Genomic DNA, 17,892 nt, shown 5'->3' with positions numbered 1-17,892 from the left:
AGCTGTCAGCTCTTTGCTTTAACGAGGCAAGGTGTTGTGGAGAAACCCAGGGAAAATATTTGACTTACATAATCACAGAATATGTCTAGTTGGAAGAGACCCAAGGATCATCAAGTCCAACTCTTGGCCATGCACAGGACACCCCAAGAGTCAAAACATGTACTCAAGAGCATTGTCCAAACCCTTCTGGAACTCTGTCAGGCTTGGTGCTGTGACCACTTCCCTGGGGAGCCTCTTCCACTGCCCAACAAACCTCTGGGTGAAGAACCTTTTTCTAATAACCAACCTAAACCTCCCCTGACACAGCTTCAGGCCATTCCCTTGGGTCCTGTCACTGCTCACCACAGAGAAGAGATCAGTGTCTGCCCCTCCTCTTCCCCTCATGAGGAAGCTGTAGACTGCAATAAGTTGTAGACTCAGTCTTCTCTTCTGCAGGCTGAACAAACCAAGTGACCCCAGCCACTCCTCATATGGCTTCCCCTCAAGGCCCTTCACCATCTTTGTTGCCCTCTTTTGGACAATCTTATAGCTTTATATCTTTCTTATATTGCAGTGACCAAAACTGCACACAACACTCAAGGTGAGGCCGCCCCAGTGCAGAGCAGAGCAGGACAATCCCCTCCCTTGCCCGGCTGGCAATGCTGAGCCTCATGCACCCCAGGACACAGTTGGGCCTCCTGGCTGCCAGGGCACTGCTGACTCACATTCAAACTTCTGTTTACCAGGGGCCCCAGATCTATTTCCATGGTGCTGCTCTCCAGCATCTCATTCCACAGCTTGTTTGTACATCCAGCGTTGTTCCATCCCAGGTGCAGAATCTGCCACTTTCCCTTGTTGAACTTCCAATGGCTGGTGATTGCCCATCTCTCTAGTATGCCAAGGTCTCTCTGCAGGGCCTCCCTGCCTTCAAGGGAGTCAACAGCTCCTCCCAGTTTGGTATCTGTGAACTTGCTTAGTATCCCTTGCAGTCCTGCATCGAAGTCATTTATGAAGATATTCAAGGGAATGGGGCAAAAGATGGAGCCCTGTGGAACCTCACTAGTGACAGGTCACCAATCTGGTGTCACCCACCCGGTTCCACTCTTCACTGTAACCCTTTATGCCTGACCCATGAGCCAGTTGCTCACCTATCACCCACTGTGTTTTATCCAGCTGTGGGCTGTGGACATTTTGTCCAGATGGATACTGTGAGGGACAGTATGGTAAGCTTTACCAAAATTCAAAGAAATTACATCACCTGGCTTCCCTTGATCAGTTAAGTGTGTTACCTTGTCATAAAAGGAAATCAGGTCTTGACTTTCCTCTCATGAAGCTCTGCTGGTTGTGACCAGTGACTGCATTGTCTTTCAGGTATTTTTCAATACCTCCAAGAATAATCTCCGTAACTTAACTAGTCACTGAAGTGCGACTGACAGGTCTGTAGTTCCCAGGGTCCTCCTTCTTGCCCTTCTTGAAAATCAGGACAATATTTGCCAGCTTCCAGTCAGCCGGGACCTCTCCACACTGCCAAGATCACTCAAAAATAATTGAGAGGGCTTTTGGGATGACACATCAGCTAGCTCTTTGAAAACTCTTGGATGAATCCCATCAGGCATCATAGATTTGTAGGGATCCAGCTGCAGCAGCCGATCCTGCACAACTTCAAGGTCAACTGGGAGTTGATAATTCTCACAGTCACGGTTCTCCAGCTCAGAGCACTGAAACCCCCTTGGTCTATCATCTATGTTAAAGACAGAGGCAAAGAATGTATTAAGCACTTCTGCTTGTCTCAGTCACTATTTGTGAGGTGACTATATTTTACTTTATATATGAAATTAAATTTGTTTAAAAACCGAGTAGATGCTCAGAATTGATGTTTTCTCCTTCATAGTGAAATATGGCAGTGGGGTCTTTACCATGACTCTTAGAAGATTCTGGCATGAAGATGAAAGCCCGACCGTGTACTCTTGTGCTGTTAAACCACTGGCACACAAACATACATCCAGAAAGCATCCAGTCAGTACTACTGCATTTGTCAAAATCCAAGGGTTTGGCTAAAAGCATAGGCTAGTACCTAAACTGACAGAGGTAAAAGCTAAACATGCATTTGTTTTTTTAGGATGAACTGAAGAATATCTCAACTCTTTCTCTCTTCTAAAATGCTAATCATGCATTAGTCTTTATTATGGAAATTACCATAGTTAGAGGCTAGTGAGTTAATCAAGTTCTGTCTGGCTTCATTCCAAACCCTTGATCTGGCTCTGCTCCCTGTCCCTGAACAAATACGAATCGAGGACAAGAACCAAGCCAGAAAAACATACAGACATTGTATCGATAGTCATAGAATGGTCATGTGCCACACTGAGAAAAAAGCTGTCCTCAAAGATCTCAAATCTATTCTGACTGTTTTAATCAAACTGGCAGAACTATCACCCAGCCCTCAGTGATGTGCACTGTAACCATGACATGTTCTGTATGTAGCATGGTGATGGTGAAGTATTAGTTGCCCAGTGCTATTTTAACTACAAAAGAAAAGATGTGAGGCACTGCTTATTCCTATATAAAAAACACCACTGTTCTTAGGCCCTTGTTCCATGATCTTTGCCTGTTTGGAGGTACAGCTCAAAGCATTTCCTCCAAAATTACTTTGTCCTTTGTCTGAAGAACATTCCATTTTCACCTTCTTATCTTTTAGATTGTTTGTTCCTCCAAGAATTACTTAAGTAGCTTTTCTATTTAGAAAAAAAGGAAGCTAATAAAATTAAGTATTTCTGCCTTTATTAAGATTTATTTTCTTTGTATTTAGGACTTTCTGAATAATGAGGGGTTAACAGTTGTGACACCCATATTCTCTACTGTGACTGAGCCGCACTCTGATGCTGGGCCAGACGATTATCTCTCTGACCACTTTAACATGCAGTCAAGCAAACAGCAAAGCTGGTGTCAGGAGCAGGGGCATCCTAGGAAAAGACATGAGGAAAGAAGTGGAGGCAGGCAGTTGTATTCTGTGAGGCTTTTCAGCAGCGTATAGAGACACTTTAAAGTAATAATCAATGAAACATCTTTTTGAGACAGGGAAATATCATGACCCTTTCCAAAATGGAGAGCTTCAGACTCAGAAGTAAAACTAGACTCTCTAGTTTCACTGAATGCTGTCTTCTATCTCAGAACACCAGCAGAATAGCTCAGCTTTCCAGTATTTCCATCTTAGTACCTTCCTGTACAGCTTCATAAACTCCAGTAATAATTTATGAAGTGTTTTCCTCCCATTTGTGAACAGAATTAACCTATGCAAAATAAATGTTGCTTTTGTTATTAACTGAACTCACACATTCATAAAATAAAATGGTAACTGTGTTTCCTTAGAGTTAGTTCCCTATAAGCTGAAGTCCCACATAAAATATTGCTAATGCTTTACCGTCATTGACCCAAAATTCTCTCAAACGTTTTTTAAAGTATGACTTACGTTCAGAAATACTGAAAAATAAGTGACTGTCTTTCTCAGTTTCATGCTGGCAGCCTCCTCTCAGCTGGTAATTCATTTTTTTGAAGGTCACTATGAGGATAAGTTGACATGCTTGTATGCCTTAAAGAACTGTAGCCAGTGTATGGGAAACCTGGTTTCCCATGTGTCTTGCTCTTCTTGAAGAGGTTATAGGGCAGAGTGCAAGTGTTTCAACTTTCACGTGTAGAAATCTCCTGTACTCTGCTGGTTTTAGTGTTTGGATCTTGCTTGTTTGTTTGATTTTTAAAAAAATTTTCTTGTTTTATTATTATTTTTTACTTTTTCTCTTCAGGAAATATATTTCCCTGTAAAATCTTAGAACATTTAAAAGGAATGGAAGGGGAAATTGTTTCATATATTAGAGAGAAATAATTGTTTAAAATATTCTACTTGCAAAATCAAATCCTTCTCTAGCTTTACTCACATGTGCCCATATGGGCAACTGTCTTGGTTTGAAAGACAGGTGTCTCCCAAAAGAGGTTGAAACCCTCCCTTAGAACAGAGAATGTGATTTTTCTTTTTTCCCTCCCTCCGAATTATTTAATTTTGTAAATCAAGGGCTGTCAGGCAAGAGTATGGGAAAAAAGGAATATCAGTTCTTTACTAGTATCTATAAACAAACAATAACAATAGCAACCACAACTAGAACCAGAAAACCAATAGCAGGTAACTTGAGAGCTGCCAAGCCTTTTCCCGTGTGGTGTAATCACGGTTGCAAGCAGCAGGGGCGCTGTTGAGCTCCCGGCCGGGCAGGGCAGGTGCGATGACTCCCGAGCGGCTGCAGGTGGCGCTGTGGCGCAGGGTCAGGTCAGCCTCCGGCAGCTGGATGATGGCGGACAGGCTGAAGAGCAGGCAGCCAGGCAGCTCGGAGCGGCAGAAAGCAGGGAGGCAGGATCCGTTGGATCCCTTCCTCAATGGTCTTCCAGGTCAATTTACGGTGGGGATCCTGCATTCTGTCTTTGTTGTCAAACTTCTCTCTTACACCCATTAAAAGCCTCTCCCAGAGAGAAAGGGGCCCTGTCTCCCTTGCGAACACTTTGTCAACAGCCGGGTCTTGGGCCAAGGGTCCCAAATTCCTTGCTTCATTATTATCCAGCTGCACTCCTGGGCCCATAAGGTCCCAAACCCGAAGTAACCAGGTTAGGAAAGCTTCGTGCGCCCGTCTCTTAACATCATCTCGCAGATTACGGAGAGTATCGAAGTGGAAGGACTCAGTGATGATTATGGGCTCAGATTCTACTGCTGGTTGTGAGGGCAATGGCTCCCCATCATCATTAACTGGGTATACTGATTTGGTCTTATACTTTGTACGCACCAGAGGGGCAACTTTGGCTGGCTGTGGCTGCTCTTGGGATTCAGCTGGAACCTGGATGGTCGTAACATCTGTGGGTTCCACTGCTGCACCATCAGACTCTTTCCCTTTGGGGCGAGGAGAGGGTTTTACACCTGCTAGGGAGATGTATTCCTTCAGCAGCTGGTGAGTTCTGTGTATCATCTCCTCCACTAGCACCCCCACCCATTCTCGATGGTTTGTTTCTGAGGCAGTCTGTTGGACAGGGTCAGGCTGTGGGGTATCCCCAGGCTCTGGGACAGCCTTGGGCTCTGTGGCTGCATCCCTGTTCCCTGGCACAGGTGTTGGAATGGTTACCTGACATAGCGATGAGAGGGAACTCACGGCAGTCTCAATATGAGATATAGAGTAAGCTCCATTTTATTTCACCAAACGAGAAACTTATATACTGTTACAGAAGTTACTAATTATAGCTACACACACACCTGCAGTCTGTTCTCACACATTCAGGGATCTTCCCGGTGACTCCCTTTTTCTTTCTCATAACACTTCTGACTCCCTAATCTTTCCCATGACATTCTTCCCACAGAACATTCTCAGGTAAACAAGCCACTGTAGCTTGTTAGGATTTTACTGAGGCCTGAGTATGCTGAGGCCCTGCTCAGGTATATTCAGTTAGCATAAGTTTTGCTGGAAAACTGCGTTTTCCAACAGTTACCCAGGGTATTTTCACCTTATCCCGGAATGCAAGGTAGGATAAACCTATCAGCCACAGCAACACCAGGCACTGTATGATATCATAAGCATTTAGAGAGTTTCCAAACCTTTCGAGCATTAGTTGGGTAGGCCCAAAGTAATGAATAAAAGGTTGAGAAAAAGCTTCTCCTGGTGTTATCTCCTCACAAAAGGTACCATTACCAAACAAACTCCAAAAACATGTACTGATGGTGTCAAAAAACTGTAGCCATGTGCCTGCCTTTAAAATGAACTGAAAGATCCAGAAGTTCTTCACCCTATTGGCCCATTGTGCAAACTGGATGACAGCCACAATAACCTTAGTTATAGGACCCATGTTAAGGTAGGGAGCTGCAAATGGGAAAAATGTGGTCACAATTATGTGCCAACCAAACCAGGGTATACTCAGCATAGTACCACTTAATGAGGTTTTCATGTTCACCACACTAAGATAGGTCTCACAGAAACTGTTATTCCTTTTTCTTCCAATGCCCTCGAGCCCCACGTTGGGCGCCAAGATCTGTCTTGGTTTGAAAGACAGGTGTCTCCCAAAAGAGGTTGAAACCCTCCCTTGGAACAGAGAATGTGATTTTTCTTTTTTCCCTCCCTCCGAATTATTTAATTTTGTAAATCAAGGGCTGTCAGGCAAGAGTATGGGAAAAAAGGAATATCAGTTCTTTACTAGTATCTATAAACAAACAATAACAATAGCAACCACAACTAGAACCAGAAAACCAATAGCAGGTAACTTGGGAGCTGCCAAGCCTTTTCCCGTGTGGTGTAATCACGGTTGCAAGCAGCAGGGGCGCTGTTGAGCTCCCGGCCGGGCAGGGCAGGTGCGATGACTCCCGAGCGGCTGCAGGTGGCGCTGTGGCGCAGGGTCAGGTCAGCCTCAGGCAGCTGGATGATGGCGGACAGGCTGAAGAGCAGGCAGCCAGGCAGCTCGGAGCGGCAGAAAGCAGGGAGGCAGGATCAGGCACTGGCTCCCTCCCGGCTAGCAGCGAGGTAGCAAAGGTTTCTGCAGTCACAGCAGACGCCGCGGTCTCGTGCGGCAGAGGGCAGGGGCAGGCAGCAGAGGCAGCCGGACTCTCCCGGCGGCAGCTGCAGGAAAACGCAGCCCGGGGAAACGCGCCCTTCCCAGTGGGAAGAAAAGTTGAATCAAAGCTCACCCAGCCAGGAGAGAAGAGAAACAGGGCACAGTTGGATTTCCTCTGGTAGCAGCTGGAAAGCAAAGAGCCAGCAGCCTCTACCCTCAGCATCCAAACCACGAGAGAGCCTTCCCAGGGCCGGCTCTTCCCTTACCGTGCCCTGCCCAAAAACCTAGCTTTTGTCTTTTACAAAAGACTTGATCGCTCTAAACATCGGACTATTTGTTGCTTAGTAACAGGAATGGGAAGAAATTCTCAACCCCCGACAGCAACAGATTATCTTGCAATCATTTTTATAATGTGTTAATGAACATGAAATTAGTTACTGTAATATTGCAATCTAAAGGCTACATGACTTGTAATGTATTCACTCTTTTTTAGGGTTCACTATAAATCGTATTCAGAGTGAAGCACGGAATTGACTCCACAACTCAGATAGTTATGAAGTAGGTATGTGTTTATTCCAGCTGGGGTGCATGGGGGGTAGCCCCTCCAAAGGCATGCACACCCTCAGCAGCACTTCACTAGGTTTATATTAGGTTACAGATTACATATGCATAAAGTTAGACAAAGCCCCTATACATATTCATTATCTATCCTCGCTTCGTATTATAATGAGTTCAAAGTTCATTTAAATATGCCCGCACAAGCGCAGTGTCACAGATTAATTGTGGGCAAGGGTCCCAAATGATTGATTACTACATGATCCATACTCTTCATCACAATGAAGTGTTCACCCTGTTCCCTTGCGCATGCTCCCTTGGTCCTTGGCCCACGTCCAAGCCTGAGAACTAACTTGTACCGGTCCTGGGGTCCAAGGGCGGGATGCTCGGTTACACTTGGTGGTTGCTCTCAATTATTTGGCTCTCTTCTCTCTATCCTCCCCGATACCAGGTAGGCACAAATTCATTAAGTGAATAATAAATGGATTGCAGCAGGCATATCTTAGTAAATCATTATCCAATCTCTGGCTCTCTAAATCAGTTCAAAAAATATTATTATTACTATCATCCAGCTTCTAGTTCTTTTACATTTATAATTTCTATTTTACCCTAAATCAAGAGAGGAAACAAAATAGCACATGAAAATATGTAGATATAGATTTTTTTTTTTTGCTATTAAGTTTTTTTGGTTTTCAGTGGTTATTTTTGTGTGTTGTTTTCCCCCTAAAGTTCACTGCAAAGCATGTTGGTCTGTATTGTGATAATAGGTGCAAGTTCCCCACACCCCTTTCTTAATGACTGTACTTGTCACCTATTGTCCTGCCTTCCCCACCCCATGTGGCCCTGGCCACTCCCTCGGGTTTTCCCTATTGGTTCCTGTACTCCTAACTCCGCCTGTGTACCTCCCCTGTACCCAGAGGTCACTGGGCCAGCGTGCTGTCCCCGTCCCTCTGTTTCCCTATAAAACCCCCTCACCCTCCGCCATCTTGTTGTCTATGCTCCACATGTGGCTGTGCATGTGAGGCCTTCACCCTTGAGGCATCTCTGCCTCTGAGAGGTTGTTGGCCTCTGCTGCACCATGCGAATAAACATCTTCCATTGACACACTGCGTAGACCCTCCTCACCTCCTTTATCATCGCCGGTTGTGGAAGCAGACAAACCAGAGCTAGCCTTATGGCTCCCTGGCCGGTGAGAGCGCAGTCTCCAACCCTGGGACATAGGGTTTGCTGCACTGAGGCGCTGAACTGGGCTTGGTAGAGAAGCTCTAGGGTAAAGTCTGCTGTAACATCCCCTAAACCACAACAGGTGGTTTATATAATATATAAATAATATATAAATCTAGGATTATATAATATATATAATTATATTATATATATTATTATGTATAATATATATAATAATATATATTATATATATTATATATATTATATATAATATATAATATATAATAATATATAAATCTAGCATAATATATAAATCTGGGATTTTAATGACAGGAGAGTTAATCTGCAATTCTATAGGCTGTCTGTTAAATATTATCAACTGATGTGTGCTTGAAAGCATTTCCTCTCAGTAACCATTCAAGCCTCCAGTAAATGGAGATGAGCTAGAATGAATTGCACATACAGACAGACACAAAGGGTGTGTTGTGTACAGTGAAAGCAGGAAGTAATATATTAATACTATAGTAGGATATTAATTGTTCTTGATTTTTATTTGCAGAATGTGGATTGATACCTTGTATACGTAGTATTGGATTGAGAATTATCACATTTGGAAGAATAAACTAAGATCCACCGGAAAACTGGTACTTTACACTTTGCATGGGGGATATGTGGAGGAAGGGGATATTTTTAGGTTGCAGTCACACAGTATAAACTGTTATTGTGGCAAAGGAGACCCAGCAGTTTTAAGGGTCTTGCTGCTTGTTCTGATATTGTGTGCTAAGCACCTTTACAGTTAGTTGGCTGTGGATTGTGTCACTCAATGCAGGTAATGAATACCTGTAGCTATAAAACCTGCAGTATATCAGAAGGCTCTAAGTAGCTTTCTGCAATGAACACCTGAAGGAGGTGCCTGCAATGAAAAGGAAATTTTAATCTGATTAATCTTCAGGAAATGCTACAGCCTTTCAAAGTGATGCATGGAAAATATGTACCACAGTGACATTCTGTATCTTATTCCTTCCGTCTATTTGTAGCTGTTAATCTTTTAAAAATTGTATTTTGGTAAAGTCTGTGTACACATCCTGAAGCTTAGAACTCGGGGAATATTAATAAAACAAAAATAATCTGCATTTTTTTCCATTCTCAGGAACTCTTATTGAATTGTATTTGTATATGAATGTGCTGGAAGTTCTAATTTGTTTATGAGGCCAAGACTTTAAAAAGAACAGATGTTGGATATTTATGCACAGTCATTTCAGACCTTCTCTTGTGGGTCCTACAAGCAAACACTTAATATTTAGAAATCAGACAGGCAAGTATAAATACAGCAAACCTCAGCTTTGTGCACATGGTTATATGAAGCTTCAAGTTACTAGATATTTGAGGATTCTAAGAATTTTTTTTCTCTTTCTTCCCTATTGTGTGCATTGTTGACAATTAAAAATTGTACCTTCTTAGTACTCAAATATTTTAGGGGGGAAAAAAAAATCATTGTTTGCATTTTGAGTATAAAACATACAATAGAAGTAAAAAAAATACTGAGCAAGGTAAGAGTACTGTTATGATGTCTGTCACCAGCATGCCTGCTGTCTGTGCAGGACAAAAAGTTACAGTTGACAAACCTGGTCTGAACTGGAAAGATTATTTCAGCTGTGAAAGAAAGTGAAATAAAGTGTTTCCAGATCAATTCTTAGATCTAAGCCAACCTGTCTTTGAAAATAAAGGCTTTCAAAGGGCAGTGGGCAGGTATAGCAGCCAGTAAAGATGAAAGAGAACAAGGCAAAGCCAGAAACTGTGTTTAGCCACCTTCTACTCAATCCTGAATGTATATAGTCATACTACTACGTGTAGCTGTGCAGAAAAGGTTATGACATACTCTCCAGTAAAGTAAAATGCCTTGGCAGGAGAGCAGGAGAAAGCAAGCTATCTTTCTGCCTGTCAGCATTCACTGTACCTTGCATGACTGTCTTCCTATGCTGGAAGAAACAGAATGAAATAAGACTTCCAAATGTATTTGCAATTGTAATATTCCTAAAAAAGGCTTTGCTCTGCTGCGTCCCAGTGAGGAAATACTCAGTGTTGTTCTGCGTTGATCACAGATGCAGTTTGACAGACTTGATGATCTAAAGAATGTAGCAACGTGGTCCTGCAGATTTCCATGTGGCTTTTCCTTTGTTCCCCTGCTCTGTATGTTATTGGCTATTTTTGAAATATGCATCCTGCCTTATCAGAAATCTATTGGTGTGTATCCCTGCCTTTCTTCCCCTCAGACCTTCCGGCTCTGGAGAGCCAATCCCTCCCCCCTTCCCTTCCGTTATAAACTCATGCCGGCGTGAGCCCAGCCATCACTGTTTCTGGGCTCCCAGTCCTTTCGTCCTTCCCCCGCTTTCCCCCTCCCTTTCCCCTTCCCTGCAACCCCCCCTGAGGACCCGAATAAATCTCCCTGGGAAGCCAGAGACAGTGTCTCGGATGTTCTCTCGCCTCACCCACGTTTCCTGCAGAGTTTCTGTCGCTCGAGCTTCATGCCACGCTGTGCGTGACCCAGCCCCGCCTGACACGAACTTGCGTGGAGGTATGCACCGCGCCAGACCTTGTTCCTGAGGTTTCTGGGTCCTGCCACTTTCCCCAGAGTGAGAAACCTTAAAAGAAGCATTGATTTTTTTTTTTTTATTTTGAATACTGTTTTAGAGATATCTTTTGGGTTTTTTATTTGGATTTATTATACTGATCTTACTACCTTTCTAACCACAACAGAGAGAATGTCTTGCATTATCATTTGCAGAAAAAGAAGCTTATTTTTCAAGTGAATGCATTTCAAGTGGTCACATTCAGCTCTGTGACATTCTCTGTAAGCTTGCAGGGTCTTTTATGTGCAATTCTTAATCAAGTTCACAAATTTTCACCACAGAATGTATCAGATTGCAAAAGAAAGTTATAGTAAGCTCAACTATGCAGAACAGGTCTCTTAATTTCTCTTAGGACAAGGCAAAGCATACACTAGTAATGCCTGCAAACATACTCCACTAGCATTTTTGTTCCTCCCATAAATGTGAAATTAGACTTTACTGATAGGAAGGGATGGTAGAAATAACTCAGGTTTACACTCTGGTTGAAATCTCGTAAAAAAATCTTGTAAATTCTATTTTGTTCCCCGCCTCAGTATTAATTCTAAAACAATCTCCTATTCATCTGCTCCTAGTGCCACCTTATTAACCCTGCTGTTAGTCAGCTTCAGTTCTCTGAGGTTATTTAGAAGCTGAGAAAGGACTGACAAATGCATAAAAATGTAAAAATGATGCCACAAAGTGCATGTGCCAAATTTGACCCATGGACTCAGATATTGGCAGCTGGTAAATTTCAGCTAACATTCTGGTAAATTTTCAGCAATTAAGTAGTAATCACTTAACATATTGGAAGAATTGTGAAATGAAATATTTACTAGAATCCATAACCACAGATTGCCATGTCGTTCACAGTTTTAAAGGAAAATTTTAAAAGTTAAAAATAGTTTAAAATATGTATATTTTTATGTCTTCTTTTCAAATTTCGTTTTGCCTTTTAATATTTTGCTTTAGCATTTTTGGATATTAAGAATGTCAAAAGGGCTTATCTGTCAGGTATGGAAATTCATCTTCAGAAAATCGCACATTGTCAACGATAACCACAAGCATAAAAGTAAGGCAAGGGAGTAACCTAAGAGTGCCTCTGCTATCATAAAATGGACTGGACTAGAAATCCATGATAAGGAGTTACCCTCCCAACACATAGCTATTTCTGGTGTTGAGGAAACTATGAGTTTTCTTTATTTGATTTGACTAGATATTGAAGAAGTATCTCAGCAGACCTCTCTATCAGATAGTAATATTAAAGTAGGTATGATATGTAACCATATAGCACTTAAATTAAAACATGCTTGATGGTGCAAATCCAGAGTGTACTTCCCTCCATAGGGATTATTCAGTCCAAAGATGTGTATTGTTAGAAGGCTCTCAGTGCTGTAATTAGTGTGGAAAAGGACTCCTTTTGCTTTAGTTACAGATCCAAACCCAGTACTGCCAAGGGTATCCAAGGTACCGCTACATAAGTATTTTAGCTTCATTTGAATATTTGCTTTTGAAACAAATATCCTAATCATCCTCACCTATTGTGCTTTCTTTCATCACCAAGTAGTCTCTGGGTACATGCACTGGTTTTCTTTGGGGTTGTGCTGGTTTTGGCTGGGATAGAGTTAACTTTTTTTTCACAGTAGCTGGCATGGGGATGTGTTTCGGGTTTGTGCTGAAAACAGTGTTGATAACACAGTCATGTTTTCATTTTTGCTGAACAGGGCTTACACAGAGCAAAGAGCTTTTCTGTCTTACACCATTGAGGCAGCTGGGGGTGCACAAGAAGTTTGGAGGGGACACAGCTGGGATCGCTGATACCAACTGACCACAGAGTTATTTCAGATCATATGACATTATGCTCAGCATATAAAGATGGGGGAAGGAGGAGGAATGGAAGGAGGTTTGGAGTGATGGTGTTTGCCACTTTACACTACATAACATTATATTATATTACATTACATTACATGTGATAGGGCCCTGCTTTCCTGGGGATGGCTGAACACCTGTCTGCCATAGGAAGTGATGAATTAATCCCTTGTTTTGCTTTGCTTGTTTGTATGGCTTTTTCTTTACCTACTGAACTGTCTGTATCTCAACACATGAGTTTTCTCACTTTTACTCTTCCAATCCTCTCTGCCATTCTTTCATGGAGGTAGTGTGTGAGTGACTGTGTGGGGCTGAGTTGCTGGCTGGGGTTACACTATGACAGGGGTGAAACATAACACCCTCCAAGCACCATTTGTTCAGTGAATGCAACAAGAATACATATGTGCTAAATAACCTTTCCCTCTCCACACCCAAAGTATGCATCTGCCTTGGCATTGGTCTGAGAAGAGTGGTTAGATCTGGAACAAGATCCAGGGCTGCACTGGGTCACTGAATAATAAAATTGTAATACTGCAATGATATCATCATGTTATAATAATTATTATAATAGTTCCCCAGTCACCTCCAGGGATTTTGCACTTATGCTATTTTTTGCCATATATAATACTTGCAATTTTTTTTAGCCTTTTGTAGGACTTTCAGGAAGACAGAAAGTGGTCCCTTTCTCCTCACAGAATCCCAGCTATTCAAGCATCTTATATTGCCTTTCTGTAATTTCCATTAGCTTGTATTTGAGTATCAAGCGACTGAACTGACATTTTCCTGTACCTAGTTTAAACAAGAAAGCACTAAAATTTTCTGATGGTGAAAGGAGCCAGTGAGAAGTATTCAGTGTAAAGCTGGAAGGGGTTCAGTGTGGGACTGTTCATTGGAACTTGGTAAGTTGTAGAAAGAAGTTCTGAGAGAATCCAAGAAGCATTTTATTAAAATGAACAATCTGACATTTGAGATTTTAAGCAGAGTTCTGGCAAGGTTTTGTCTGAGCTTCACAAAAATAATCTCTGCCCCTGCAGATGTGTTCTGCTAGAAAAGGCTTTCCTGTTTCCAGATCTCCCCAAACTTTCTTCTGTTGCAGTGAGACCTGAACAGAGGTCTGAGGAGAACCAGAAAATGGTAGATATTAACTCAGTTTCTTAAAACAGCTATGAAATTCTGGCAGCTCAAATGCAGTTGTATACTTGCCTTCTGCTATGGCTTACTGCCAGAAAAAAATACTAGGCCCTCAAGATATAATACACATCTTGAACTGTGAGAAAATAGAATTTCCCAAGCTGCTGTAGGTAACTCAGTGTGGCTACCCTTTAAATCAAAAACTGCCACCTCTTTAACAGTTGATACTGGAACAGAGGAGGAAAATAAGAGAATATATAAGCTGGAACAACCGTGTATATCTAATCAGAGTGCAGCATTAAGGCTAATGGAAAAGCATTAGTGGCTTATGTGTAATCATTTAAAAACAGACAATTATTTCAGCTGGTTTTGATACAGGGTTTATAGGAGTTGAAGGAGGAAAAACTTCATACATTTACAGATACAGCTATTTTTTCAGTGGAATGACAATTTTTAATTGCAAATCTTTTCAGCTAGGTAATTCATGAAGCTCCTTTTAAGCCAGTAGAACTACACTGATTTACACACATATGGTTGTGTATCTTTGATCTTCCCCATCATCTTACCCAGGTATTTTCCTCCTTTTTCTGCATTTATCTTGACAGATTTGTGTCTACATCTTTAAAGTAGCATTTCCTTACTTGCCTTTCTTCACAATTCCTGACCGATAACCTGCTCTTGCAGCTCATGACCACCATGGTTCTCTGTCAAAATTCATTAAGGGGCATCTCCTTTGTACTTGAATAGAAGTTCTCAGGGAGAGGTCTTTTTCTTGAAGGTGTTGGGACACAGCATCAGAGTTAATGATATTACTCTTTGTCTTCAATTGCTCTAGGAGTAACTACTTGACAACAAGGAACTTTAAAAGTTACCTTAAATCAATACTCTTGTGAGCTGCAACGGCAGCTCACCAATGGACATACGCTAGGGATGAAGGCCAAATTATCTCCTTTATTAGTAAGTCACTCATTTCCTCAAAAGCTTTGATCTCTGAGCTGTGTTTAGATAGTTGTGTATTGACGTGTCTGGAGAAAGTAACTTTACTCCTCCAGCCACCTCTCACTGCACTACAGGTAGACATTTGGGCTATTAAACTCACATTTCCCATGAGAAGTGTTGTTATTATGCCTGTAGAGAAACTTTGACATAGTGTAAAATTTCTGTAGATGTGGGACCTTCTGTTTGCTCAGGTGCAAACCTAAGCAGGATGTTAAACCAATTCTTTTCTGTTTCTAACTGACACATATTATTCTATAGTACACAATGGTCTAATGCTAAAGTAAGTCTAGGAAAAGCTATGAACTATGAAACTTATAAAGCGTGTATTTATTTGAATAATACAAATATAGATACCATGGTTAATTTGATTCAGGTCATGTTTCTGATCATATATTTTTATTAATTAATTAATTCATTCATTCATTCATTTATTAATTAATGTGGAGTAGTGCGGATATAAATCCTCTCCATAAAAAAGAAGAGTCACACTGGAGATTAGGGAAAGAGTGGAAAGAACTACTAATGCCTGCCTGCTCACATGGAAAGTCCTTAATGAAAACAGAACAAACTTTTCAGGATGCCTTAGCAAAGTCCAGAGTGAAAGCTAGATGAGAGGGAAAGACAGCCCTCAAGATCAATTGTCTCACCACCCAAATAACCACAAAAAAGAAAAAGAAACTGGAGTGCAATGCATGGTGTTTCTAGAACATGCTGTACATGCTCTGCTTCTCACAATGTGAGACATCTGCCCATCTGAGTAAGCTGAGTCTTTCTAATTGAAATGGTGAGAAATCAAGAAAGAAAGGTTGTAACACGTATTATTTCATTTGTTAAACTTCATAACTGATTTAATAAGACAAAACACTTGGCTTAGGATTTGTCTCTTTAGTTTGATGGAGGATTTATAAAAATTCGCTGAAGACTATTTACAAATATTATTGCCTTGACAACACCATATAAAAGTAAACATATATATAGCTTCTCAGTGGACTCTTTGTACTTAAAATCTTGATGATCTTTTGCTTTCCTCTTTCACAAGATGTGAACTGGACAAGCTTATTTAGTAGTAAATAAGGCCATTTGTTTGACTTCTCTATGGTTTCTTTTCAATAAGTAAAGATTTTATTTATAGATAAAGGCATTTTTACTTTCAGTAATTGTGCTCCTGCTATGCTGCCCAAATCACATTAGGGAAAGGAAAGAAATGGGGTAATGCAGAAACTCCTGCTGTAGGAGATGGTCAGGTCTGAGACCATTTAAGGAATCTGAAGACGCACAGGTCCATAGGACCTGATGAGATGCATCCACATGTCCTGAGGGAATGGGCCAAGAAAGTGATTAAGCTGCTATCCGCTATATTTGAGAAGTTGTGGGATTGACTGCACCTTCAGCAAGCTGGCCAATGACACCAAGCTGTGTGATGCAGTCAGCACCCTGGAGAAGAGAGATGCCATTCAGAGCATCTTTGACAGGCTTGAGAGGTGGGACTGTGTGAACCTTATGAAGTTTAAGAAGGTGTCCTGGTTTCAGCCAAGGACAGGGATAGCTTTTCACAGTAGGCAGAGCCTGGGGCCATGTGGGCGTGTCTATGCTGTTATTCTCTACCACTTACATCATTGCCAGGGGACAGAGATAATGGGTTCTCATTTCTGAGAAGAAGGTGGGCCTGGCTTCAGGTCAAGGGAACAGGTAGCTTGTGGAGGGTCCCCTGCTGGTTGTTTTTTTTTTGTTTTCCAGGGAAGCAAGCAGCTTATGAAGTGGTGGGGTAACACTGATCCCAACTGGAGGGATTTTCTGCCATTGTTTGTCATTGCCTTGGGCTTGCGGAAAAAGATGTGTGTGCAGACAGTACAAGGGCCAATTTGTTCTTTGTCTCAGGGAGCCAAGTGGCGCTGGACTAGGTTGATCAGTCGGTGAGCATTTTTGGTATGCAAATCACCCTCTTTTTTATGCCATTTTTGTTAATATTGTTGGTGTTGCTATTAATTTTTTTATCTTATTGCTGTTTCTAGTAAATAGTTCTTATCTCCGCCTGGGATCTCTGCCTTTTGTCTCTATCAGCAGAGGGGCTAGGAGGAGGAGAGTGGCTGGGTGGGGCTTCACTTCCAGGTGGTCTTAAACCATGACACAAGGCCAAGTGCAAAGGGCTGCTCCTAGTTCAGGGCAATCCCTGATATCAATACAGGCTAGGCAGAGACCAGATTGAGAGTAGTCCTGAGGATAAGCACTTGGGGATGTTGGTTGACAAGAAGCTCAGCATATGCACTCACAGCACAGGACAAACATATTCTGGGCTGTGTCAAAAGCAGCGCAGCCAGCAGGTGGAGGGAGGTGATTATCCCACTTCACTCTCATGAGACACCGCCTGGAACACTGTACCTGCCTCCAGCACAGGAAGGACATAGAACTGTTGGAGCAAGTCCAAAGGAGGACCACCAAAATCATTAGAGAGATAGAACACTTCTGTGGAAAGGCTGAAAGATTTGGTACTGTTCATCCTGGAGAATAGAAGGCTCTGGGGAGGCCTGATAACAACCTTTTAGTACCTAAAGGAGCCTACAGGATTGCTAGAGAGGGACTTTTTACAAATACACATAGTGATAGGACAAGGGGTAATGGCTTTAAACTGAAAGAGGGTAGAGGGCAGGTTTAGATTAGATATTAGGGAGAAATTTTTTACTGTGAGGGTGGTGAGGCACTAAAACAGGTTGTCCAGAGAACCTGTGGATGCCCCACCTCTGGAAGTGTTCAAGGCCTAGTTGGATGGGGCTTTGAGCAAACTGATCCAGGGGAAGGTGTCCCTGTCCATGGCAGATGGGCTGGAACCAAGAAATCTTTAAGGTACCTTCTAACTCAATGCACTCTATGATTCTGTATATGTGCAGCTGTGTCACTAATATGCCCAAGATAAAGGGTGCTGTGGAACTCCTTACAAGTTGCCTCAAATGCACCTCTTTTCCCATAATCACAATTTAAAGACCAATTAAATTAATTTATCATATATATATTCTACTGAGGATGA

Source organism: Lichenostomus cassidix, chromosome 2 (genome assembly GCF_008360975.1).
Source record: "Lichenostomus cassidix isolate B80296 chromosome 2, HeHo_3.0, whole genome shotgun sequence".
Classification (NCBI taxonomy): domain Eukaryota; kingdom Metazoa; phylum Chordata; class Aves; order Passeriformes; family Meliphagidae; genus Lichenostomus; species Lichenostomus cassidix.
The sequence above is the reverse complement of the archived record's forward strand: the minus strand, read 5'-3'. Positions refer to the sequence as shown.